The following is a 24,179-nucleotide window of genomic DNA, read 5'->3' on the forward strand; positions in this document are numbered from 1 at the left end:
TGATGCAGTAACCCTGTCCTTTGCCAGACTCAGAGTCTGGGGTCCAGAGGTCAGAGCCCAAAGTCAAAAGCATAGTTTGGGGCTGTTCTAAGAGCTCCTCAAGGGCTGCTCCCCACTTGCCTCCAGGATTCTCGAAGCTCCAGGGACGCTACATGAGCCACAGTATTATCTGTGGGGCTGAGACATAACAGGTCAACTTGAGGGTCAGGGCCCAGGAACCAGACCCAGATCAAGGGTAAAAAGGCCTCTAGGCCCAGGCTTCATAGTGGGTACCAGTTAATGGGCTTTGTGTTTGACATACAACTTAGGAAGTAGCTTGAGGGGCTAGGAGTGTGGCCTAGTGGTAGAGTGCTTGCCTAGAATGCATGAAGACCTAGGTTTGATTCCTCAGTACCATATACATGGAAAAATCTGGAAGTGGTGCTGTGGCTCAAGTGGCAGAGCTCTAGCCTTGAGAAAGCCCAAGTACAGTGCTCAGGTCCTGAATTCAAGCCCCAGGACTGGCAGAAAGAAAAAGAAAAGAAAAGAAAAGAAAAGAAAAGAAAAGAAAAGAAAGAGAGAAGGCTTGAGCACTGGGTACCGGTGGCTCAGCCTGTAACTCTAGCTACTCAGGAGATTGAGATCTGAGCAGTTTGAATCCAGCCCAGGCAGACTCTTATCTTCAATTAACCACCAGAAAACTAGAAGTCGCTGTGGCTCAAAATGGTGGAGTGTTAGCAAAAGGACCTCTGGGACAGTGCTCAGGCCCTGAGTTCAAGTCCCATGACAACAAAAATAAAAATAAAAGGTGGCTATGGACTCCTGATGGCTACAGGAAGTGGGCCAGGACCCTCGTTCTGCTCCTTGAGGTGTTGGGCAGCCATCCCAGGCAGTTTCCCACACTCTCGGAGTCCCAGTGCCACAGGGAGAGCACACTGCAGCCTGCTAGCCCTTCCTGATGTGTGTTGATCAAAGCTAGCCACACCAGATGCAGGCATGGCAGAAGCCAGGCTGCATCCTACAGCAGAGCCGCCTGAAGCACACCCGTGCGGGCTTCTGGCTTTTAGCCGCCCATCAGCAGCGCCTGTGCCCGCGGGCCAGTGACAGCCCCACCCTCAGTGCTCCCTGTCCTCTCTGCCCAGATGGGGTTGGTTCACAGCCCTGGCTGGTTGAGTGGAGGGTGGCACAGGCCAGCCCTGCTGGAATACGATGGCGCTCCTGAACTCGGCTCGCTTTTCTTCCTGTCCTGCTTTTCTCCTTTTCTGCATGACCCCAGATACCTGCTGCCACTCTGTGACCTGCACTTTTCTCCTTTTCTGCATGACCCCAGATACCTGCTGCCACTCTGTGACCTGCACTGTGGTAGTTCCGTTCTCCTAGGGGTTTACCAGGTGGTATTTCCTGCCCCACCCACAACTAGGCTGCAGCCCTCACCTCTCTCCACAAGGGGCAAGGTCTGCGTGCCTCCCCAGGGCGTGGCAGGCTTGGTAACTTGCTCTAATCACTGATCACTGTGACGTGGAGGGATGCGATGTGACCTTTGATAATAGTTACGAATGGTGACGGCGTTTGCTTGGTGGACTGAATTTCCTCAGCCTGCCTGAGGACAGCCATGCTGTAAGGAAGCTCAGGCCAGTTTGTGGAGGAGATGCCGTGGCCAGTGCATTAGCAGACTTTGGCACTGTCTGCTTGGATCCCGCAGACAGACCTGCCAGCCAAGCCTTTCCTTAGTTCCTAGGAGATAGTGAAGGGATTGGTGGTGTGTCTAGGCCACCGGACCCGGGCACTCTGTTGGCACGTGAACACCGACCCAGCCTGCTCTCTCTCCCGGTCCTCAGGAGGGGCACCAGGCAAGGCTTCCTGAGGACCTGGGCCCCTGTGTCCTACACTGGCCCTGCTGACTGCCCTGTGCCCGGGCTAGCCATCCATGTGTCTCCCTGCCCTGGTCTGCACTGGGGCCGTGCTGAGCAGTGCTGGCCAGAGCCCTTTCCTGATGCACCCCCTTCCTGAGCAGGCCATTCTGCCCTCTGGCCTCCCATCTCCTAGAGTAGCTATGAGAAAGGCTTCCAGGATCTTCCGTGGATGGGGACTTTGGCTTTTGGTGGAGACCCTCAAAACAGGTTTACTTCCCAGGGGACAGACGTTTTTGAGACTTTCCCTGAGCACCACCTGCCTGTTCAGTCATCTGTCCAGGAGAATGCTCCAGGGCCAGGAGACGGGACAGGGCCAGAAGAGACAAGGCCACTGCTCTCCAGACATGAGGTGTGACTTGCTGGGGGGGTGGGGGGAGGCGGGCGCCATCTACCACTAGGGCTGCCTGCTCATTATCTAGGAGAGTGACACACTGCCACCACAGGCAGAGAATGGAGGGGGGAGGGGAAGAGGAGGGGGGGTGGGGGTATGGGGAAGGGGTGGTGTGGGAGGGTTAATAGGGAGGAAGCAGTGTGTGTGTGTGTGAGTGTGATGGTGGTGGGGAGGGAGCATGGGGAGGGGCAGCGTGGGGAGGGCGTGGGTAGCAGTAGGAGTTAGGAGAGGAAGATGGTTGGAGGATGGTGAGGGCATCCTTGGTGGCAGTGGACAGCAGGGAATGGTTTTGGGAAAAGTCTGGAAATTTTGAAGGGATCCCAACTCCTTGTGAAAATAGCTACAAGATGCTGCTACATTCTGGCTGCCTCTGAAAGGCTTTAGGAGTTGAGTGTTAAGGCAGGAGTGGGGATAGGAGGATGTGGGGTGCCAATAAAGGTGGCCCCAGCTCAGCTTCAGTGGGGTTCACCTGGGAACTGCTGCAGTGAGTAATTCTGACCCAGCGGCAGCTCTGTAGGGTTTAAAAATGCAACATACAGGGCCGGGAGTTTGGCCTAGTGGTAGAGTGCTTGCCTAGCATGCACTAAGACCCGGGTTTGATTCCTCGGTACCACATACATAGAAAAAAGCCGGAAGTGGTGCTGAAGCTCAAGTGGTAGAGCTCTAGCCTTGAGAAAGTCCAAGGACAGTGCTCAGGCCCTGAGCTCAAGCCCAGGAGTGGCAAAAAAAAAAAAAAAAATGCAACATACAGGCTGGGAACAGCCACCATTCCTCAGAAGCCCACGGATGTTGTAAATTGGTGACAGAACATGCCTAAAACATGCAGTAATGCTGTTTTAGATAGATCTTAGAGAAATTTAAAAATATTGGGGGGCCGGGAGTTTGGCCTGGTGGTAGAGTGCTCGCCTGGCATGCACAAAGACCCAGTTCAATTCCTCAGTACCACATATATAGAAAAAAAAGTTAGAAGTTGTACTGTGGCGGGGCCGGGAGTTTGGCCTAGTGGTAGAGTGCTTGCCTAGCATGCACGGAGGCCCGGGTTCGATTCCTCGGTACCCCACGTACATAGCAAAAAGCCGGAAGTGGTGCTGAGGCTCAAGTGGTAGAGCTCTAGCCTTGAGAAAGTCCAAGGACAGTGCTCAGGTCCTGAGCTCAAGCCCAGGACTGGCAAAAAAAAAAAAAAAAGAAGTTGTACTGTGGGTCAAGTGGTAAAGCTCTAGCTTTGAGACAGACTGGCACTAGACGGGTGCTGTGTCACTTGAGCCGTGCCCCAGGCCTTTTTGCGTGTTCATCCTTTTTCTCATATTTATTCCCCAAGTGAGCCTCACCGCCTCATCCTTGTGTTCCTCCTGAGCAGGTAGAATGACAGGAGGGGGGGACCACCACTCCTAGCGACTCGTGGATGAGATGGGGGGGGGTGTCTTACTATTTTTTTTTTTTTTTTGCTAGTCCTGGGGCTTGAACTCAGGGCCTGGCCCTGTCCTTGGACAGTTTTTGCCTGAGTTGGCCTCAAGCATTGATCTTCCAGATCTCTGCCTCCCTGACAGCTAAGATTATAGATGTGAACTACTATGGCCAGCTAAAATAAACCTGAATTGGCCTAACACACAGAAGGAAGAAAATGGAATCCAGGCAGGGTGTTTTCCCTTCAGCCTCTTCTAACTTTCGCGGTCTCTGGAGAAGCAAGAAGTCACCTTGTGCCCACTGAAAGCTTTGGGGCCATGGCCTCTGAGGGAGGCTGGGAGAAGACAGAATCAGCAGGTGGTCCAGAGCCATGGCAGCCTTTGTGCTGCTCTGCCTTAGTTCCGGGGACACTGATGGCATAGTTTCTGTATTTGGAGTTGCACAATGAAGGTCCCTGAAGAACAAAATCCCCAAACCAACATCAGAGCCCCCAATTTTGGTTCCTTAACCATCTTAAGGGGAAATTTTTTTATTTGCCAAACACTCAAAAAGAAACAGGGAGGGAGGAAAAGCCATTTCCTGTGATTGACCTGTCCCGAGAACTGAGTGTCACCCTGCCCGGGCCTCACCTCCACCAGCAATGTTACCTGTCACCTGGCAGGGCTGACAAACAGATGGCATCTATTATTGTCCTCCAGGAGAGAGCAGGTGCCTCACAGCAGGTGCTGGGGACCTCGGGTCCCAGAGGGCCTGGGCCAGGCCAGGCCAGTCCTTGAACCCTTTAGCTGTGTTCCGAGGCTGCTTGCAGCCGCTCAGAATCCTCGGCTTCAGCAGTCAGGTGGGACTGGTGCACGGCACACTCTGGTAAACTGAGGAAGCAGAGTTACTTCCATGTAGGGATGTACTTAAACTCCATGAGCAGGGCTAGAACTCTCTGTAGGATGAGCTTGCTTGAGGCCCTGTTGAAAACAGTAAGTTCAGACTAGCTGATTATGAAAAGCCGCCTCTAGTGAGTGGATTCCTAACAGTGTGAGCAGAAAACTAGCTTGGGGTTTCTGTGTGTGTTCAAGCCCCATGTCTGGCACAAAAAGGAAAATTTACAAAAGAGCAGGAGAAGCCAGGAGGCATTCCTGACTGTCCTGAGACGCCCCCACCCCCCAACTGCTTTAAATGACAAATGTCACTAATTAGATGAGTGTCTCCCCCAGGGCAGTCAGAACTCCATTTTGTACTGCACAAAGGAAAGATATTCAAGTAGATGTGAACGGAAACACTTAATCCACCAGCTTCAGCCAGGCGTGGGAGGCTCACACTGTAATCCCAGTTTACCCCAAGGGCTGAAACCTGGAGGATTGAGGTTCAAAGCAAGAACATCCACAAGACTCCACTTCCAAATAACCAGCAAAAAGCTAGGCTGGAAGTGTGGCTCAAGTGGTAGAGTGCCAGCTGTGAGGAGTCAAGTTACGCCAGCAAGAGGCCCGAGTTCAGGCCCCAATCCTGACAAAACAAAACAAAGCAAACATCCATCATTTCTACAAACTGTGCACCTGACAGCTATGTTGTGGCACCACCTGCACGGTCAACCTACACACTGTCCCAGGACCCCGGGAGGCACTTCACCTCCACAGGCACAGCTCTGTGGATGGAGAGCTAAAGGACAGGCTTCACAAAGCTGCCAACACTGACTGAGGAATTTCTGTTGCTGTTGTTGCCCAGCTTGGGGCTTGAACGCAGGCCCTGAGTGCTGTCCCTTAGCTTTTATGTTCAAGGCTGGCACTTTGCCACTAGAGCCATCCTCCTCTTAGTGGCTTTTTGATGGTTAGCCGGAGAGCAGTCTCACAGATTATTTTGTCTGGACTGGCTTTGAACCTCAATCCTCAGATCTCAGCCTCCTTAGTGGCGAGAATTATTTAACTTCACATTTATTGTTCTTAAAGAAGATGCAGGCCACACTCCCCTCTGTGGCAGCCAAGAAGGCAGGGGCAGCACGTGGGGAGGGGGTGGTTGGGGTCCCCAGTACGGGGGATGAGCTCCGAGGGCTTTTCACTTCTGCACTGGAGGCTCAAGGACCACGATGTCTTAGAAGATGATTTTGGTGAAGGTAGAACCAAGTTTGCCCGACAGGCGGGCCAGGCAAGAGTGGCCCCTGCAAGGGAGCAGAAAGGGCCAGAGCCGCTGGTGTTTTGGTTGCTTTAGGGTAAGTGTGGTTTGGCTCCCAGCACTGGCTCCTGGGTGTGGACACGGGAGGGGGTCATGGTCACGGGACAGCATGCCACAGTGCCTCTCTGCTGGGAGCCACCCTCCCAGGGGCCCTGGGAACCCCCTGGTCCTTGTTGGTCAGGGCTCCCCTTGCAGGTCCTGGTGGGGGTGGGGCCGGTCCCCCGCACATTTCCGCTCTGCAAGAGGGGAAACCCAGGCTAGAGGCACAGTGCCTTCCGTACTAAGATCTCATCCGTAGTCCTATGTTAACTTCTGCTTTCTTGATTCTGGGTCTAGAATTCTCTGGCATTATGTCTCCTTGTGCTCTACCATAGTGTTGTTTCTTTTTGTGTCAACACTGGGGCTTGAACGTAGAGCCTGGGTGCTGTCCCTCAGTTTTTTCCCATCAAGGCTAGCACTCTACATCTTGAGTCAAAGCGCCACGTCTGGTTTTCTAGTGATTAATTGGACATAAGAGTCTCAGTCTTTCTGCAGGGGCTGGCTTTTAACTGCAATCCTCAGATCTCAGCCTCCTGAATAGCTAGGCTAGGATTACAACTGTGAACCACTGGAGCTTAGCTAGCAGCCTGCTTCTTTGCTGGACATCTCCGTTGTGCTGGGCTCCACTAAGGGGCACTACATGGCAGGGCTGTTCATGGCACAGAAGGGTTTGCTTTGCTCTGTGTCACAACCACATTAGTAAGAATTTGCCACCCAAATTCTTAGACCTCTTCTACCATCATCAGCAGTTCTTACTCAAAAGTAGTTTTGCCAATTCCCAATCACAAATAAAGTTGAGAGGGCCATGGCCAACACTGAAAAGAAACACCTCGGCCCAGGAGCATGGCCTAGTGGTAGAGGGCTTGCCTAGCATGCATGAAGACTCGGGTTCAATTCCTTGGTACCACATACATAGAAAAGTGGGAAGTGGGGCTGGGAGTTTGGCCTAGTGGTAGAGGGCTTGCCTATCATGTACAAAGACCAGGGATCCATTCCTTGGTACCACATACATAGGAAAAAGCCAGAAGTGGTGCTGTGGCTCATGTGGGAGAGTGCTAACCTTGAGAAAACCCAAGAACAGTGCTCAGGCCCTGAGTTCAAGCCCCAGAACTGGCAAAAAAAAAAATCATAGGCGGGTGGCTCACACCTGTAATCCTCGCTACTCAGGAGGCTGAGATCTGAGGATCAAGGTTTAAAGCCAGCCCGGGCACAAAAGGACTTGAGACTCTTATCTCCAATTAACCTCTAGAAAACATGAAGTGGGGCTTGGCTCAAGGGTAGGGCGGTAGCCTTGAGCTGAAGAGCTCAGGGACAAGGCCCATCATGACCCACCAAAAATAAAAATCACAAGGGCCAGGAGTTTGGCCTAGTGGTAGAGTGCATGCTTGTTTTATCTCTTATGTGGAAACCAGATCTAAAATTCGCTGGAACACGATCAATCATATAGGACTCTATACACTTACACACAGTGAAACTAAAGGAGGATATGCTTAGGGGATAAACACAAAGGTGTAAGGAAGGGGTGGTGTTGTCCAAAAAGAAATGTGCTCTTTATCTAACTTAGGTAACTATAACCCTCTGTACATCACCTTTATTATAATAAAAAATTTAAAAAACCCCACAAAGGTGCAATGCCTATGTGCCTCGGATCATATGAAATATATACCAAACTCCACGGAATGGAAACAAGAACTCTTTTCTCTACTGTTTCAGTTTTCCTTTCTCTCTGTCTGGTTTGCTTGTCTGTCTGTCTGGGAGGGTAGTGGGGACACGGAACTTGAGGGGACAAGGAGAACAGTGCAGCAGTCCAGCTCACCGGACACTGTTGCTGGTAGAGGTGGGAGGGAGAGACTAGGAGAGGAGGGCAGGGATGACACTGTGTGAAAGGAAATGTACTCACGTACCGTAATCGGTCTGTGCATCTCCTTCAGAGTAACAATTTTAAAAACTGTGGCGGTACAGGTAATCCCAGCTCGCAGGAGGCTGAGGATTCCCAGGTCTGGGCCAGCCTGGGCTGCACAGCAAGATCGGGCATCTAAGGAAGCCATACTAGGCGATATCCGAGTGCAGCCCACGCTCGGGACTAAGTCGTGTCCGACAAGTGTGCTCAGGGGTGGTGCGCACCAGGGCTCCGAGTCACCGCGGAAACAACCACCGTTTCCCCTGGAGGTGGTGTTCGTGTTTCAGGGACAGACGGCCCGGTCAGGCCGCAGCGGCCGGAGCCCCCGCTCACCCCACGCCGCCCCACCCGAGGAGTCCTTCGCCCTCCGGCGTGGATCGCTGCATTTGGTGAGTCACGCTCCCGGCTGCACGCAGCTCCCCGGCCGCGCGCAGCTCCCCCGGCCGCACGCAGCAGAGCGCACGCAGCGCGGGGACGAGTCCTGGAAGGCCTGCGAGGCTTCGCTTTGTCCAGAACCCCAGGCGGCCTGTTGGTACGCGTTGCCATGGGGAACCCGGAGCAGAGCGCTCTGATTGGCTCCTCTTGCCGTCCATCCCGGCTGCGCAGCCACTGGAACTGCGGCGGCCCGAACGCCCGCCCCCAAAGCCCTGGCCCCGTGGGGGGCCAACTTCTCGGCGCGGCCTCCTGCCAGAGCCCTGCTCCCTCCTCCTCCCTCCTCCTTCCCTCCTCCCTCCGCCGCCCCGCTCCTCCGCTCTGCGGGGTTTTCAGCGCGGCGCCCTCCGGGGCGGGAGAGATCGGGAGCGGGGCTCCACCGGATGCGCCGGACCCGCTCCCGAGCGAGCGCCCCAGCGCCGGGCCGAGCGCGGGAGGCGCCGGTCTGGGCCGGGGCGGAGCCTCGGCACCGTCCTCCCCGCGGCCCAGTCAGTCCCTCCCCGCGTAGGGAGCCCTCCCGGCCCGGGCAGTGCCCGGTACGTCCAGGCCGGGCGGCAGGTGCACGGGGGCGGGCGCCGCTGTGGAATGGAGGGGCTGGGAGCGGCGGGCGCCGGCGGTGGGGCCAGGTCCCGACGGCCTCCGGGCTCCCTCCCAGCCCACGTGGCGGGGGCCGGCCGAGCCGTGCCGGAGGGGGGCCGCACTGCAGGCACCTGTTGGGCCCAGGCAGCCGGGGCTGCGGACCCTTCCACCGCGCGAGGCCGCGGGAGACGCGGGAGCGGCCGGCCCCGCTCGCAGGGGTCACTGGGGGAACGCGAGCACGGCCCGGCTCCGGCGGGGCCCTCCCGGCCACGTCCACGTCCACTGCCCCGCTGACCCGCGGCCCCCGGCCGGCTGGCGGGCTGGGGCCGCGCGAGCCTGCGCGCGTGTCCGCAGGGGTCCCGGACCAGAGCGCCCCCGGCGCGGGGACGGCCCCCGACACGTCCGGGGCCCCTGGAGAGAGCGGGGCGGGGTCTGCGCGTGGGAGCCCCCGCGCACGTGGGAGCCGCCGCGCGAGCGTCCAGGGGCGCGGGCGCCTGCCACGCGGGGCGCCTGCCACGCGGGGCTCCACGCGGCCTTCGAGGGTGTTTGACCCGGAAAGGCGGGGCCGTGGCGGGGGCGGGGCCGTGGCGGGGGCGGGGCCGGGCGCGCGGGGCGGGGCCCGGGGCCGTTGCTAGGGCCGACGGCGAGCGCGGAGCCCCGGGCCCTTAGCAACGGCCGGCGGCGCGCGCTCGGGGGCGGGGCGGGCGGCGCGCGCGCGGCGGGGCGGGGCGGGGCCCGGGCGGCGGGCGCGCCGGGCGCGCGCCGGCGGCCGGCGGGGATTTCCAGCCGGCGGGAGGAAGTACCAGCGCGAGGGTGCGTGAGGCGGCGCGGCGCGGCGGGCGCCGCGTGCGCGAGCCGGGTCGCAGCCCAGCAGGGACTTTCCAGCCGGCGGCGGCGGCGGCGGCGGCGGCGGCCGCCGGCCCTTCCCCGCCCCCCGACATGGGGATGCCCGGGGAGCTGGACGCTGCGGACGGCGGCGGAGGATGCGCCCGGCGCCCCTGAGCCGGCGGAGCGGGCGGTCCGCGGGGTAAGGGCCGCGCGGGCGGGCGGGCGGGCGGGCTCGGCGCGGCGGCGGGGCGGCCGGGGGCGGCGCGGGCCCGGCGTCTCTCAGGCCCGGTCTGCACGCCGCCCGGCCCGCTCGCTCCGGCATTCGCCTCAACTTTACAAACTTTGTGCGGAGGGCCGGCCGGGGCCCGGGGCCCGGGGCTCGGGGCCGCCTCGGCCGCCTCGGCCCCCGCGGTCCGGCGTCCGCAGCGCCGCCCGCGGAGGTGGGATTTTCGCCCTTCTTGAAAAGTTTCTCCTGAGTCATCATCCCTGTGCGGATGAATGACTGACTCACCGCGGCGGCGGGCGGCGGGGGCCGGGCGGGCGGCGGGGGCACCGCGGGGGCCCCGCCACGCCTCCCCCCCCCGTCGCCCCGCGCGCGGGCGCCTCCGCGGGGACGCGCGTGCGCGCGTGTCAGACCTTCCGTGGGAGGCCGCCGCGACCTGGACGTGGGTGCCGCGCGTGGACGAGCCTGCCAGGCCGCGGCGGCCTCGGCGCGGGGTCTCCGGCCGCGCCCGCCCGCGCCCGCCTGTGCGCGGAGCCTGCCTCGGGCTCAGCCGAGCCGGCGGGGCCCGCGCGCGCCGGGTGCGCGATCGATGCGCTCATTTCTGTGGAGTCATAAGGGCCGCGTCGAGCCCGCGGCGGCTCGGCCTCATTTGCATTCACCGCATACGTCTCAAGAGGAGCCATGCTCCTTTTCCTGAGCGTGTGTGTGGGCCCTCGCTGGGGAAGCCGCTGGAAATGCGCCGTGTCTGTAAAATCCCTTTTTGAGGAGGTGTCCCGGTGGACCGTCAGGTGGGCTAAAAAATCACCTCGTGCCTTGCAGGTCTTGGGAAACGGCCTGGCAAAAAGACTGCATTATATGCAGGATGTCTGCAAAAAACTAGACAGCCGTCCCTTATGTGAAAGAGAGGAAAGGTGTCTCGCCTCCCTGTGTAGTGACATTCAGAATGGCAAGAAGGACTTTTAAAGGTGAGAATTGTTTGGGTAAAGCAAAAATAAGCCCTATCAGGGTCAAAACTGGGCAACAGGAAGGTAGGGGAAAAACTCCAGAGAAGGCGCTCGTGGTGGAAACCCTGGCAGACCCTGGACTCCTCCACCGCTGGTTAAAATCAGACTGAATCGCAGATAAGGGTTACCATGTGAGGTGTCTCACCCAGACGCCATCTGTTCCAGCTGCCCTGCAGAAGTCCGGAAAACAGAGCTGGCAGAGGAGAAGGCTAGCTTTTTTTTTTTCACATTTATGTGAATTTTTCTGTGAGGGGAGCAAAGACCAATTATTATTTTTTGGATGCTGTCCATTCTTTTTGGAATTAATAAGATGGCCTCACTCAGAAGACTGCAAAGACATTCCACTAGAATTAGGCACCAATAGTGGCTACTTGCTTCTGCCAATATCACCCAAATCTCCATACTCTATTTGTGCTTTGAAAAAAGTCCTTCCATGTAACTGAAGCATCCAAGCTGCAGCTTTTCCTGTGTTTGAATTTTTCTCTAAACATCTCTAGATGCCCTTACAGTTTTTCTAGTGTGCTAACCAAGACAGTGTTTCTAGGGGTATTGTCAGGTTACATATGCTAATGAGCCAAACGATGGAAGTGACTTACAAGTCCTTTAAAATCACTTTTTAGGCTACTGAAGCAATATTTCAAGAAAAATAAAGCTGGGGCTGGGAGCATAGCTTAGTGGTAGAGTGCTCATCTAGCATGTATGAAGCCATGGGTTCAATTGCTCTGTACCACGTGTACAGAAAAGGCCAGAAGTGGCACTGTGGCTCAAGTGGCAGAGCACTAGCCTTGAGTAAAGAGTGTCCAAGACAGTGCCCAGGCCCTGAGTCAAACCCCAGGACCAGCAAAAAAAAACAAAACAAAAAACCAGAAACAAAACAAAAAACAAAAGAGAGAAAGGTCAAGCTGTCAGTGTGGTGTTGCAAGCCTGAGGTAGTTCAAGCACACAAAGGAAATTGCATTTCATTTTCTTAGCTGTTTTCTCATCTCATCCTGCAAGCCTCTCCCAACAGCAAATGATCTAACCTATCAAATGTTATGCAATAGCTAAATTTCTCTGAATGGTCAATCCTAGCAGTATTAACAGAGAAGTCTCATGACCAAGGCTCTCACTGTCCATTCTTTAGAATCAAGGTCCCTTAAATTCTTCAGACAGGAAAAAAAATATTTTTTAATTTTTTCAAATTCAGGGATTGGACCCAGGTCTTCATGTAGACAAGACAGACAACGTTTTACCACTTGAGCCATGCTCTCATTCCCATGTTTTTTGCATTTTGTTTTGGAGATAGCCCCTTACTTTTACCACTGTGCCACTTTCCCAGCCAGCCCCTCACTTTGTTGGGGCTATCCTTGAACATCAATCCTGTCTCTATCTGCCAAGAAGCTGTAATTAAAGGTTATGCACACACAGCATGCTTTTTTTTTTTTTTTTTTTTGCCAGTCCTGGGGCTTAATCTTAGGGTCTCCCTCATCTTTTGCACTCAGGGCTGGTGCTATGTCACTTGAACCACAGCTTTAATTCTGGCTATTTTATGGTTAATTGTGGATAAGAGTCTGCCTGGAGTGGCTTTGAACTACAATCCTCAGATCTCAACTTTCTGGATAAGCTTACAGATATGAGCCACTGGCATCTGAACATGATACTGGTTTTGGATACGGTGGGAAACAGCAGAGAAATATAGTGGGTAAAAAGGGCAAGGCCAAAGGATTTGAGATAGGAGGTGAGGCCAGGGAATTTGGAAGGTGACTAGAGAGAGGCATCCAAGCCTGAATGTGGGATGATGCTTAGTTGGTTTTTTTTTTTTTATTTTTATTTTTATAATTGTTGGGATAATGTATGGAGTGGTTACAGTTACGTTTGTCAGGTAGTAGGTGCATTACTTCTTGCACATTGATACCCTTTCTCATGTTTTTGTCCCTGTTTCCCTCCTCCCACCCTTGATGCTTAGTCTTATGCAGGAGGAATGAAACCAAAGTTGAAGGAGATTGGAGGACTGTAGACCTGAGTGTTTTAGAGCAAGAATTGTGGTGTCTTCCTGAGTAGCTAATGGAAGGAGGAATTCAGTTGACCAGAAAAGAAAAAAATGTAAGAAAACATATGTATGTAATTTATATTCATGATTAACAAAAATGCAAAATGCCATTTAATTCTGGAAAGCCTTTATTGACTGAGTTCTGCAGAAAATATTCTAGGAAGTTGAGCACTTGAGCCTATACTATAATCCTAACTACTTAAGAAACAAAGGTGAGGATTATGGTTCAAAGCCAGCCTGGGCAAGAAAGTCCTTCAGATTCTTTTCTCCAGTTAACCACCAGAAAAGCCAGAAGTGGAGCTGTGTTTTTTTTTTTTTTTTGCCAGTCCTGGGCTTGAGCTCAGGGCCTGAGCACTGTCATTGGACTTTCTCAAGGCTAGAGCTCTACCTCTTGAGCCACAGCACCACTTCTGGCTTTTTTCTATGTATGTGGTACCAAGGAATCGAATCTGGGTCTTCATGCATGCTAGGCAAGCACTCTACCGCTAGGCCAAACTCCCGGCTAGAGCTGTGGTTTTAATAGTAGAGTGTTAACCTTGAGCACAAAAGCTCAGGGACCATGTGCAGTCCCTAAGTTCAAGCTCCAGGACCACACACACACACACACAAACTTCCAGGAAAGGACTGAGAGAGACAAACTAGCCTAGAAAGGAAATAATGCTGTTGCTAACATACTTATTTTTAAAATTTTTGGTGGAAATTTGCTGGCAGCTAGTGGGATGTCAAAATTCAGGTGACTTGGCTTGGGACATCAAGTTAGAATTCTTACATTATTGTTCCTTCAGATAAGCAGATCATTAACTGGGACTTGGGAATCTTTTTCTCATTTAATTAATGTTCAGGTAATGTGCCCTGAGTTCCCATAATATTCTAGTTACTATGCTAGGATGAGTGAGACACAACATCTGTTTTTAGAGGTGTGATCTCCAGAAATCTGGGACATCTTGGCCCTGGGTTTCGTGACAGATTCCAGAGCCCAACCGAAATTTGTCTAAGGTACTGGGACTGGAGCTAGTGTAGGAATGATGAAGAAAAAGGAGCCAGGTCCTGGTGGCTATCATCCTAGCTACTCAGGAGGCTTAGATCTGAGGACTGTGCTTCAAAGCCAGCCTGGGCACCAAAGTCCATGAGAATCTTATTTCCAAATGACCACCAGAGAATCAGAAGTGGCACCGTGGCTCAAGTGGTAGAGTACAAGCCTTGAGCTGAAGAGCTCAGAGACAGTGCCTAGGCCCAGAGTTCAAACCCCAGGACTGATTTTAAAAAAAGAAAGAAAAGAAAACTGAAAAGTTACCATTCTGCTTGTGGGGAGATGACCATTTGGCTGAAAGACTTGTTCTGAAAATCTGGGAAAGACACACTATGTGAATTAGTGGCTTGTGTTAGATAAGTAGAAATGTGGTTGGAATTCACCATGGATCTTAGCCTGGCGCTGTGGAGGCTGAGATCTGAGGATCACAGTTCAAAGCCAGCCTAGGCAGGAAAGGCCATGAGACTCTTATCTCCAATAAACTACACAGAAAAAGCCAGAAGTGGCGCTGTGGCTTAAGTGGTAGAGTGCTAGCCTTGAACAAAAAGAAGTTCAGTAACAGTGCCCCAGATCGTGTGAGTTCAAGCCCCAGGACTGGCTAAAAGAAAAAAAAAAGGATTTGGGATATAGCTCAGTGGCAAAGTGCAACACGCTAGGTTCCATTCCTAGTACCAAGAAAAGAAAATGAAGAAGAAACAAAAACAGGGTGCCAGTGGCTCATGCTTGTAATCCTAGCTACTCAGGAAGCTGAGATCTGAGGATTAAGGTGTGAAGCCAGCCCCCTGTGTGAGACTTTATATCCAATTAACTATCAAAACAAGCCAGAGTGGAGCGTGGTTCAGTTGGTAGAGTGCTGGTGTTGTGTGGCTCAGGGACAGCTTTCAAGCCCTGGGTCCCAAGACTGGCACAAAATAAAATTATAATAGTTAGGTGTTAACTTCCTCTGGTGTCAGTCTACTAAGGAAGATGTTAGGACCTCATGTTCTGATGTTCTGATTTCCTTTTTACTTGAAACACTGCTTCAATAGTATGATCATGAAACCGTATTTACTAGAAACTTGACTTCTTTAAGGAGAGAAAAGCTAATCTGGTAAACTAAGTATAATAGTATGAAAGTAGTGGTGGGGGGAGTGTGGAGGGGAGGGTAATGGGGACCAAGACATGTGAAAGGGTATCAATATATGTGAATTAATGCACCTTCTATCTGGCAAATATCATGTAACCCTTTTATTAATTACAATAATAAAAAATAAATAAAATGAAAGTAGTGGTGACATGATGAAATTCCTTTTTTGTTGTTGGTCTTTGTGTGGCTTGAACTCTGGGTCTGGGCACTTTCCCTGAGCTCTTCAGCTCAAAGCTAGAGCTCTCCACTTGAGCCACAGCTCCACTTCTGGCTTTTTCTGAGTAGTTTATTGTAGATAAGACTCTCATGGACTTTCCTGCCTAGGCTGGCTTTGAACTGTGATCCTCAGATCTCATCCTCCACAGTACCAGGCTGTGGCTGTTAATTGGAGGTAAGAGTCTCAGGGACTTTCTAGTCAGGCTGGCTTGATCCTCAGATTTTAACTTCCTTAGTAGCTAGGATTACAGGCATGAGCCATTGGCGCTGGGTCTGAACTCAGGGCTTCTACTCGCTAGATAAACATTCTACTCCTTGATCCACACCCTCAGGTCCTGTGTTTTTCAGATGAACTTTCTCGGGAAGGTTAATGCCTAATGCCATTAGGAGGCTTTCTTCTTTCCTCCTTTCCCCTGCTTGGCACATGGTCCTGTAGGGCCTCCTTTGACTGTTCTGGAAGGCAGTATCTTGTCCTTTTATTCTGATAGGTTAGAAGGCTTGCATAATTGGAAACTTCATTTGACAGTGGTTGTGTGTGTGTGTGTGTATGTGTGTATGGCGGCGGGGTGGGGGGAGAGGCTGGGGAGAGAGGGAGAGAAGTACTAGGATTTGAACTCAGCATTTGTTCAGCTTACATGCTTAGCTGGAATTTCACCACTGAGCTACATTTATTTATTTATTTAGTTAGTTAGTTAGTTAGTTAGTTAGTTGGTGGTGGAGTATTTATTTATTTAGTTGGTGGTGGGGCTTAAACTCCACCTGGGCCCTTTGTTCCTGAGCTCTTCAGCTCAAGGCTAGTGCTCTACCACTTTGAGCCACAGCACCACTTCCAGTTTTCTGGTGGTTAACTGGAGATAAAATTCAATGGACTTTTGTGCCCTGGAATGGCTTTGAGCCAGATCTCAGACCTCAGCCTCCTGAGTAGCTGGAATTACAGGTGTGAGCCGCCGCCTCAGTCCCGGCTTTTTGCTGGTTATGTTGGAGGTAGAATGTTGTGGACTTCTGCCTAGGCTGAACCACAGTCTCAGCTTCCTGATTAGCTAAGATTGCAGGTAGGAATCACTGGTGCCTGGAAAAACGGTGAGATTAGTTCTCTTGGGCCCTTCCTTGCTCACTAATTCCCAGAAGTCATAACTTGCTACTAGAAATTAAATTCTCTGCCTTTTAGATTAATGGAGCCTGTTCTTTGAAATCTTATTATAGGGTAAATTAAATGTACAGGTTTCAGGAGGCTTTTCTGTGTAAGCTTCCCCTAAGAGAATGAGGGCAAGCTCATGATGTTGTATCCTAAAATTTATTTATTTATTTTTTGCCAGTCCTGGGCTTGAGCTCAGGGCCTGAGCACTGTCCTTGGAATTTTTTCTCAAGGCTAGAGCTCTACCACTTGAGCCTCAGCACCACTTCCGGCTTTTTTCTATGTTTGTGGTACTGAGGAATCGAACCCGGGTCTTCATGCATGCTAGGCAAGCACTTTAACCACTAGGCCAAACTCCCGGCCCTGTATCCTAAAATTTAATACAAATTTTATGCTGTACTTACTCAGATGTTTGTTTTAATATAAACATTTTCTGTCACCAGTCTTCTAGAAAATTAATGCTCCAAAAGACACATTGTTTATCCATGGTCTTTGTCTTTGGACCTCTGAGGGGTTCCCTGGAATCCCACTTTGTGCTGTTGGGGCCCAAGCTGGTGCCCTGCTTGCCTGCCAGAGAGTGACCTGGGTTCTGAATGGCCTTCCCTGTCTGTGAAGTGGGCCTCACCTGTGTTACGAGTGAGGTTCACGAGAAAGCATTTGACAGATGGTATTTCTCGTAGCAGTGGGGACTGAATTGTAATGGAGTGAGGATGTCAGAGCCTTGGTGTGTAACAGTGACATGGTAGGAACTGACTGTGTTTTTTTTCTTTTTTTTCTTTTTTTGCCTGTCCTGGGGCTTGAACTCAGGGCCTTGGGCTTTCTCAAGGCTGATGCTCTACTACTTGAGTTATAGCACCACTTCTGGCTTTTTCTATGAATGTGGTATGGAGGTATTGAACGCAGGTCTGTCTTCGTGCACACTAGCTAAGCACTCCACCTCTAGGCCAAACTTCCGGCCTGGAGAACATTACTTCTTGAGCATAGTTCCCCTTCCCATGAGTTCAAACTCCCACTTTTCCTCCCCCCTTCCCAAAATTTATCCCAGAGAAACTGGCTTCTAATTCTAGCTATGGTTGAGGATTACAGGTTGACTATTACTAATCCCCAAACCCCCACCTCCACCATGCTTTGACCACCATCCTCACACCACAAATGGACGTTCTATACCTGACCTCATTGCAGGCCACAGGCAAAACACAGGGTAAAATCCCTCAAGATTAGTGTAAAATTACCTTAAGGCCATGTTTGTCAGATGTAGGTGAAGCATCCGTAAATGCTTATGTTGAAAATGAATGTTTAGACTTGAGTTCCATCTCCATAGCGCCTATTTATCTATCTAGTTCAATCTATCATCTCAGAAAAAAAAAATCCCAAATCTGAAACGCTTTTGGTCCCGTATTTTAGAGAAGGGCTACTCAGTCAGCATTTAATCAACACACTTTGTTTTTGTGAGAACTTACCATGTGCCAAGGAACTGTGTTGACTGTAAAGCTAGAAAGAAGATGCGCTATGGTCCATGTCCTCGGAGCTCAGAGTCATGGCTAAGTGGAGGCACGGGCTAGAGCCCGGTGCAGTAATTGCCACAAGCAGAGAACAGAGTGCTGGGAGATTGGGTGTGCTGGTGCTGCATCTTTGGAGCACAGGCTAGTGAGAAGTGTTTCCTATGGAGAAACTCATGGTGATGAGTCCAAGCACGACAGCAGAAGGAAGGGAGGCTGGGGCTGGCAGAGCTTCAGCCCGGAAGATGCCCGAGTCTGAGGAGGCACAGGAGAGGGACTGGCCCCTCGCTGAGGTCAGAACAACTCCGGCTCCTAGATAGGTGAAGGGGAACAGTGCCCCGCTGAACTCCAGAGAGAATTCTTTTTTTGTGCTGGTCCTGGAGCTTGAGCTCAGGATCTGGGCGCTGTCCCTGAGTGACTGCTCTCGGAGAGCCTTCTACCACTTGAGCCAGCCTTTTCTGTGTCTGTGGTACTGAGGATTTGAGCCCAGGGGTTCATGCTAGGCAAGCATTCTACCACTAAGACACCCCTCCCACTTGACCACTGCTCTGTGGGCAATTAATGCTGAATCACAATCTAGTTTTATATTTTGTTCAGATCCTGAACCTTTGGTTAACTCATACATAATGTTTTAAAATGAATTGTGTATTGTTCCAGACATTTTTCATATAGTCTTTCCTTTTTTTTTTGTTTGGTTGTGGGGCTTGAACTCAGGACCTGAGCTTTTTCACTCAAGGCTAACCACCAGTTTTCTGGTGGTTAATTGGAGGTAAGTCTCATGGGGGCTTTTCTACCTGGCTGAACCTCCATCCTCAGATCTCAGCCTCCTGAGTAGCTAGGATTACAGCTGTGAGCTACCAGCCTGGCTCAGTCTTTCCCTTTCTTCTAACATGCTTTATCTGTATTGGCTTGTTTCTCTAGTCGGTGCATCATTGTCTATATTTTGGGTTAGTGTCTTGTAAGTATCCTTATTACATTCAGTGTCCTTTAGCGAATCCAGTTAGGATGTGGGAAGTAGCTCAGTATTAAGAATTGTCTATCATCGCTGGACGTGCTGGCTCACGCCTATAATCCTAGCTACTCAGGAAGCTGAGATTTGAGGATCGCAGTTCAAAGCTAGCCTGGGCACTAAGAAGTCCGTGAGACTCTTATCTCCAATTAACCAACAGAAAACTGGAAGTAGCACTGTGGCTCACTGAGTAGGGCAGTCGCCTTGAGCTGAAGAGCTCAGGGACAAAGCCCAGGCCCAGGGGTAGGGTGGTAGTCTTGAGCTGAAGAGCTCAGGGACAGTGCCAAAGCCCAGAGTTCAAGTCCCACGACTGACAAAAAAAAATAATAATTGTCTGACACCTAACAAGGCTTGGCTTCCATCTTCAGCACTGCAAACAAATAAAACGAAATTAAAAAAAATATATGCTTTTACCCCTGTGGTTCAGATGTTTATATCTTACTGAGTAGTGGTCCCTAATGTGATTTACTAATGTGTTTTTCCCCTTTATCTCTTTTAATTTACATTTAAGCTGATAGTCTGTAATAATGATAGTAGTCATTATGTTTTTACAGAATTTTACAAACATTAGCTTATTAGTGATGAACAAGTCTCTGAGGCCTGGCGCTCTGTAGAGAGCCCAGTGCCCATTCATCTTGAGTTCACTTATAACTGCAAATTTCTTAGGGGAATAGAAGTTAAAGGCAAAAAAGCCTTCTCCATAGTTAGTGGGGAAAGGATGATGTTGGCTCTTTTAGAGGATACTTTAGTACAACCATTGAGTTTGGGTTTATTTATTTATTTATTTTTTGGCCAGTCCTGGGCTTGAGCTCAGGGCCTGAGCACTGTCCTTGGACTTTCTCAAGGCTAGCACTCTGCCACTTGAGCCACAGCACCACTTCCAGTTTTCTAGTGGCTAATTGGAGATAAGAGTCTCATGGACTTTCATGCTCAGGCAGCCTTTGAACCACGGTCCTCAGATCTGAGTCTACTGAGTAGCTAGGATTACAGGCATGAGCCACCATAACCCAGCTAGACATTGTTTTAATGATGTCCTTTGCACACGAGATATAGATTGATATCTACTACTCAGAGCCTGGGCACTGTCTTTGAGCTTTCTCAAGACTACCACTTGAGCCACAGCACCACTTCTGGCTTTTTCTGTGTATGTGGTACCAAGGAACGGAACCAGGGTTTCGTGCATGCTAGGCAAGGCCAAACTCCTGGCCCCTAGCACTCTACTATTTACCCACTGCCCCACTTGTGGTCTTTTGGGGGTTAATTGGAGTCTCTGGTAGGTTGGGCACTGGTTGCTCATGCCTGCAATTCTAGCTACTCAGGAGCCTGAGATCTGAGGATCATGGTTCAGAGCCAGACTAGATGGGAAAGCCTGTGAGACTTGTTTTTGTCATTGTGGGGCTTGAACTCTGCCTGGGTACTGTTTCTGAGCCCTTCAGCTCTCTGCCACTTTGAGGCCCAGAACCACTTCTGGTTTTCTAGTGGTTAATTGGATAAGAGTCATGGACTTTTGTGCTGGGCTGGCTTTGAACCATGATCCTCAGATCTCAGCCTTCTGAGTAACTAGAATTACAGGCGAGAACCACTGGCACCCTGCTTATGAGACTTATCTCCAGTTAACCACTGGAAAACCAGAAGTGGCCCTGTGGCGTCAAGTAGTATAGAGCAAGCCTTGAGCAAAAGAAGCTCCGGGGCAGTGCCCAGACCCTGAGTTCAAGCCTCATGACCAGTACATACACAAAGAGTATTAGGGAGTTCAAGTTTGTACTTTTTTCCTCCTTCCCCTCTCCCTTCCTCCTCTTCTCCTCTTCCTCTTCCTTCAGGAAATTTTAGTGAGCCTACATATCCTGAATTTCCTTTTCTTCACCTAGATCATCCTAGTAAATAAATCCCTTGCAGTGTAGTTAGAATGAGTGTCTGGTTGTTTATGTATAGAAGGGATAGTTTGCATGTGCAGAGGTGTGTATGTGTTATGCTAACAAGGGAGTCGCCTGTTCTTTTTTTCTTTTTTTGCCAGTCCTGGGCTTGAGCTCAGGGCCTGAGCACTGTCCTTGGACTTTCTCAAGGCTAGAGCTCTGCCACTTGAGCCTCAGCACCACTTCCAGCCTTTTCTATGTGTGTGGTACCGAGGAATCGAACACGAGTCTTTGCACATGCTAGGCAAGCATTCTATGACTTGGCCAAACTCCTGGCCCTGTTTGTGTTCTTTTCCCCCTCCCTTTTCAGCCTGGCTCCAGTGAGTCAGAGCAGACATGATGAGGTCATGGGATGAAGGAGCAGGTTTAAATCATGAAACAAGAAGTTGGCCTCCTTGGCTCCAGAGAAGCCAAGGGTGGGAACTGATGGGGCATCATGTCTGCCTGGTCCTGGGGCACCTTTGCTTGCAGCTACACAGCCAGCAGTCCTGACAGCCCTGCAGGGAATCCACTCAACCTGTGTTTCCCAGGCAAGTCACAGGCACCAGGCGAGTTTGGGGAGCCCTGGGTCCTCCCCCTCCCATTCCCCCCTCCCTTCCTTGACTCCTGAATGAAGTCAGGAACTTCTGCCCTACATGGTCTCAGGTCTCTGCCCACAATAAAGTTATGTTTGAATCTGTTGAATGAGTGCCTGCTTCTTCTTATCCTGTTTTTATAATCCCAGAACTTTTCAGGTCTTTGACGTATTTTGCTTCTTTTGATTTCACTTCACTTTCCAGTTCTTAATTCCCTTTAGGATTCTCTGTGCCTCAGTACAGTTGGCCAGGGTGGGAGCTAAAGAAAGGATAAGCAATTTTGTGCAGTTGATGACGTGTAGTCAGCCTGTCTTCCTGTGTTTTGTTATGAAATAGGTCTTGCCTTGCCTTGAGATAATTAATGTAGTTACTTTCCAGTTTGTCAGGACCACTTTAGAGTGAACCATGAGTCATAGTTCAATCTGAGAAAAGCTGACTGATAGGCTTCCCCATTAGGACCTCAGTTCTGCATATTTTAGGTCTAGCTCCGTTTCTGTGGATGAGACACTTTTTTTGTTTGGTTTTGGTTTTGGTTTTGTTTGCTAGTCCTGGGGCTTGAACTCAGGGCCTCTCCCTAAGCTGCTTTTATGCAAGGCTAGCGCGCTAGCTCTTGGGCTACAGCACCACTCCTGACTTTTTCTGAGTAATTTATTGGAGATAAATTCTCACAAACATTTCCGACTTGGCTGGTTTTGAAGCTTGATCCTCAGATCCCATCCTCTTCTGAGTATCTGGGATTACAAGTACGAGCTGCCAGCATCTGGCTAGCTGTGTAATTTGAGGCACATGGAGAGTGCCTGGGTGGGCAGAAGTTGGAAAAGAGGGATAGAAGAGCAAGTGGCCATTTTCTTTTCAAGGCCCAATGACAGAGACACAGAGTCAGGAGCCACAGCCTCCTTTCGCACCTGTCTTTATGATTTTAGGTAAGCAACATAGCCTCCTGCGGAAACTCTTTTCTTTATAAGGAACTAGGACTTGGTGTAATATGTCTAGATGAGTGTCAGAGTTGTCAAAATACACTGAGGTTAGCATAAATGAATTTACCATACAAATGAAAATAAAGAAGACTATATCCACCAAACACTTACCAGTTTAGCATGTATGTATCTATTGTGTGTGTGCCTAAGCTTCTCTTTTTTTTTTTTTTTTTTTTTTTGCCAGTCCTTGGGCTTGAACTCAGGGCCTGGGCACTGTCCTTGGGCCTTCTCAAGGCTAGTGCTCTAACACTTCAGTCACAATACCACTTCCAGCTTTTTCTGTGAATGTGATACCGAGGAATTGGTCTTTGTGCATGCGAGGCAAGCACTCTACCACTAGGCAATGTTCCCGGTCCCCTGCTTTTAAAGTATGGAGTATATTTTTCTATTCTTTTTTTTTTTTTTTTTTTGGCCAGTCCTGGGCTTGAGCTCAGGGCCTGAGCACTGTCCTTGGACTTTCTCAAGGCTAGAGCTCTTCCACTTGAGCCTCAGCACCACTTCCGGTTTTTTCCTGTATATGTGGTACCAAGGAATCGAACCCGGGTCTTCGTGCATGCTAGGCAAGCACTTTAACCACTAGGCCAAACTCCCGGCCCTATTTTTCTATTCTTTTTGCCAGTCCTGGCCTTGAGTTCAGGGCCTGAGCACTGTCCTTGGGCTTTCTCAAGGCTAGAGCACTACCACTTGTGAGCCTCAGCATCACTTCCAGCTTTTTTCTATGTATGGGGTATCAAGGAATTGAACCTGGGTCTTTGTGCATGCTAGGCAAGCACTCTACCACTAGGCCAAACTCCCGGCCCATCTTATTTGTTGTTGTTGGTGGTGGTTGTGAGACTTGAACTCTGGGCCTAGGTACTATCTCTTAGCTCTTTCACTCAAGGCTATACCTTAAACTACAGTTCCACTTCCAGTTTTTCTGTGGATAATTGGAGACGAGAGTCTCACAGACTTTTTTGCCTGCCCTGATTTTGAACCATGATCCTTAGATCACTTCTGAGTAGTTAGGATTACAGGTTTGAACCACCAGTGCTTGGCTATTCCAGGAAGGATTTTGGCCTTTGCTATGAACAGAAAAATCTGTATTGAGACTTTTTTGTCGGTCATGGGACTTGAACTCCGAGCCTGGGCACCGTCCCTGAGCTCTTCAGCTGGAAGGCTAACCCCTGGAGCCATAGCACCACTTCCTGCTTTCTAGTGGTTAATTTGAGATAAGAGTCTCACGGACTTTAGTGCCCAGGCTGGCTTTGAACCTCAGTCCTCAGACTTCAGCCTCCTAAGCAGCTAGGGTTACGGGTGTGAGCCACCACGCCTGGCTACTGATACGTTTTTTTTTAATGCCTTAATTAAATTTAATTTTAAATGCCTTAATTAAATGTAATTAATTTTCAGTTTTCCTTTTGGCCCTTAGGGGAGTATTTTCACTGTGTAGTTGTTGAGTGTTCTTTGGCTTAGCGCATAGATCCTTGACAACTACTTTTGATTTAATTGTCTGAAGGTCAGTCTGAATACCACCATCACTAGTCCTATCACAAAGTAATTTGAAAGGCAGAACCCACTGAGTGCTTCTTTTTGTGTGCAGGAGTCCAGAAAGCAGAATCCACTGAGAGCTTGCTCTTAGACAGGGAGGGAAAATTTAGGACTTCAATAGCTCTGGTAAGGAATTGAGATGTGGGCATCTCATACTGCAGGTGTCTGAAGTGATGTAAAGTGGTTTTCTTGTTGCGATTGTGTTCATGAAGACGGTGGCAGGGAGAAGAGGACCCTGTGAAACTGCATTGCTCTTGGCCCATGGATTCGGTGCCTACTGACTGAAGATGA

At 50.8% G+C, this 24,179-nt stretch overlaps 1 protein-coding gene across 8 annotated transcripts in view; it reads left to right on the plus strand.

Annotated features, from left to right (window-relative positions):
- The first annotated feature begins 9,599 nt into the window (after nucleotides 1-9,599).
- The window catches only part of Traf3 (TNF receptor associated factor 3), a 93,918-nt gene continuing 79,338 nt past the window's right edge, over nucleotides 9,600-24,179 (plus strand). For 5 of the 8 annotated variants that reach the window (XM_090344876.1, XM_090344884.1, XM_090344880.1 and 2 more), the window contains exons 1-3: nucleotides 9,600-9,824; nucleotides 10,668-10,813; nucleotides 12,798-12,934. The gene's annotated coding sequence lies outside the window, so the exon portion shown is untranslated. Of the gene's footprint in view, nucleotides 9,825-10,667; nucleotides 10,814-12,388; nucleotides 12,935-24,179 lie in introns of those variants that run through there. The other 3 variants (XM_090344877.1, XM_090344879.1, XM_090344878.1) reach the window with 3 other exon arrangements.

Source organism: Megascapheus bottae, chromosome 14, assembly GCF_031878675.1.
Source record: "Megascapheus bottae isolate mThoBot1 chromosome 14, mThoBot2.hap1, whole genome shotgun sequence".
Classification (NCBI taxonomy): Eukaryota; Metazoa; Chordata; class Mammalia; order Rodentia; family Geomyidae; genus Megascapheus; species Megascapheus bottae.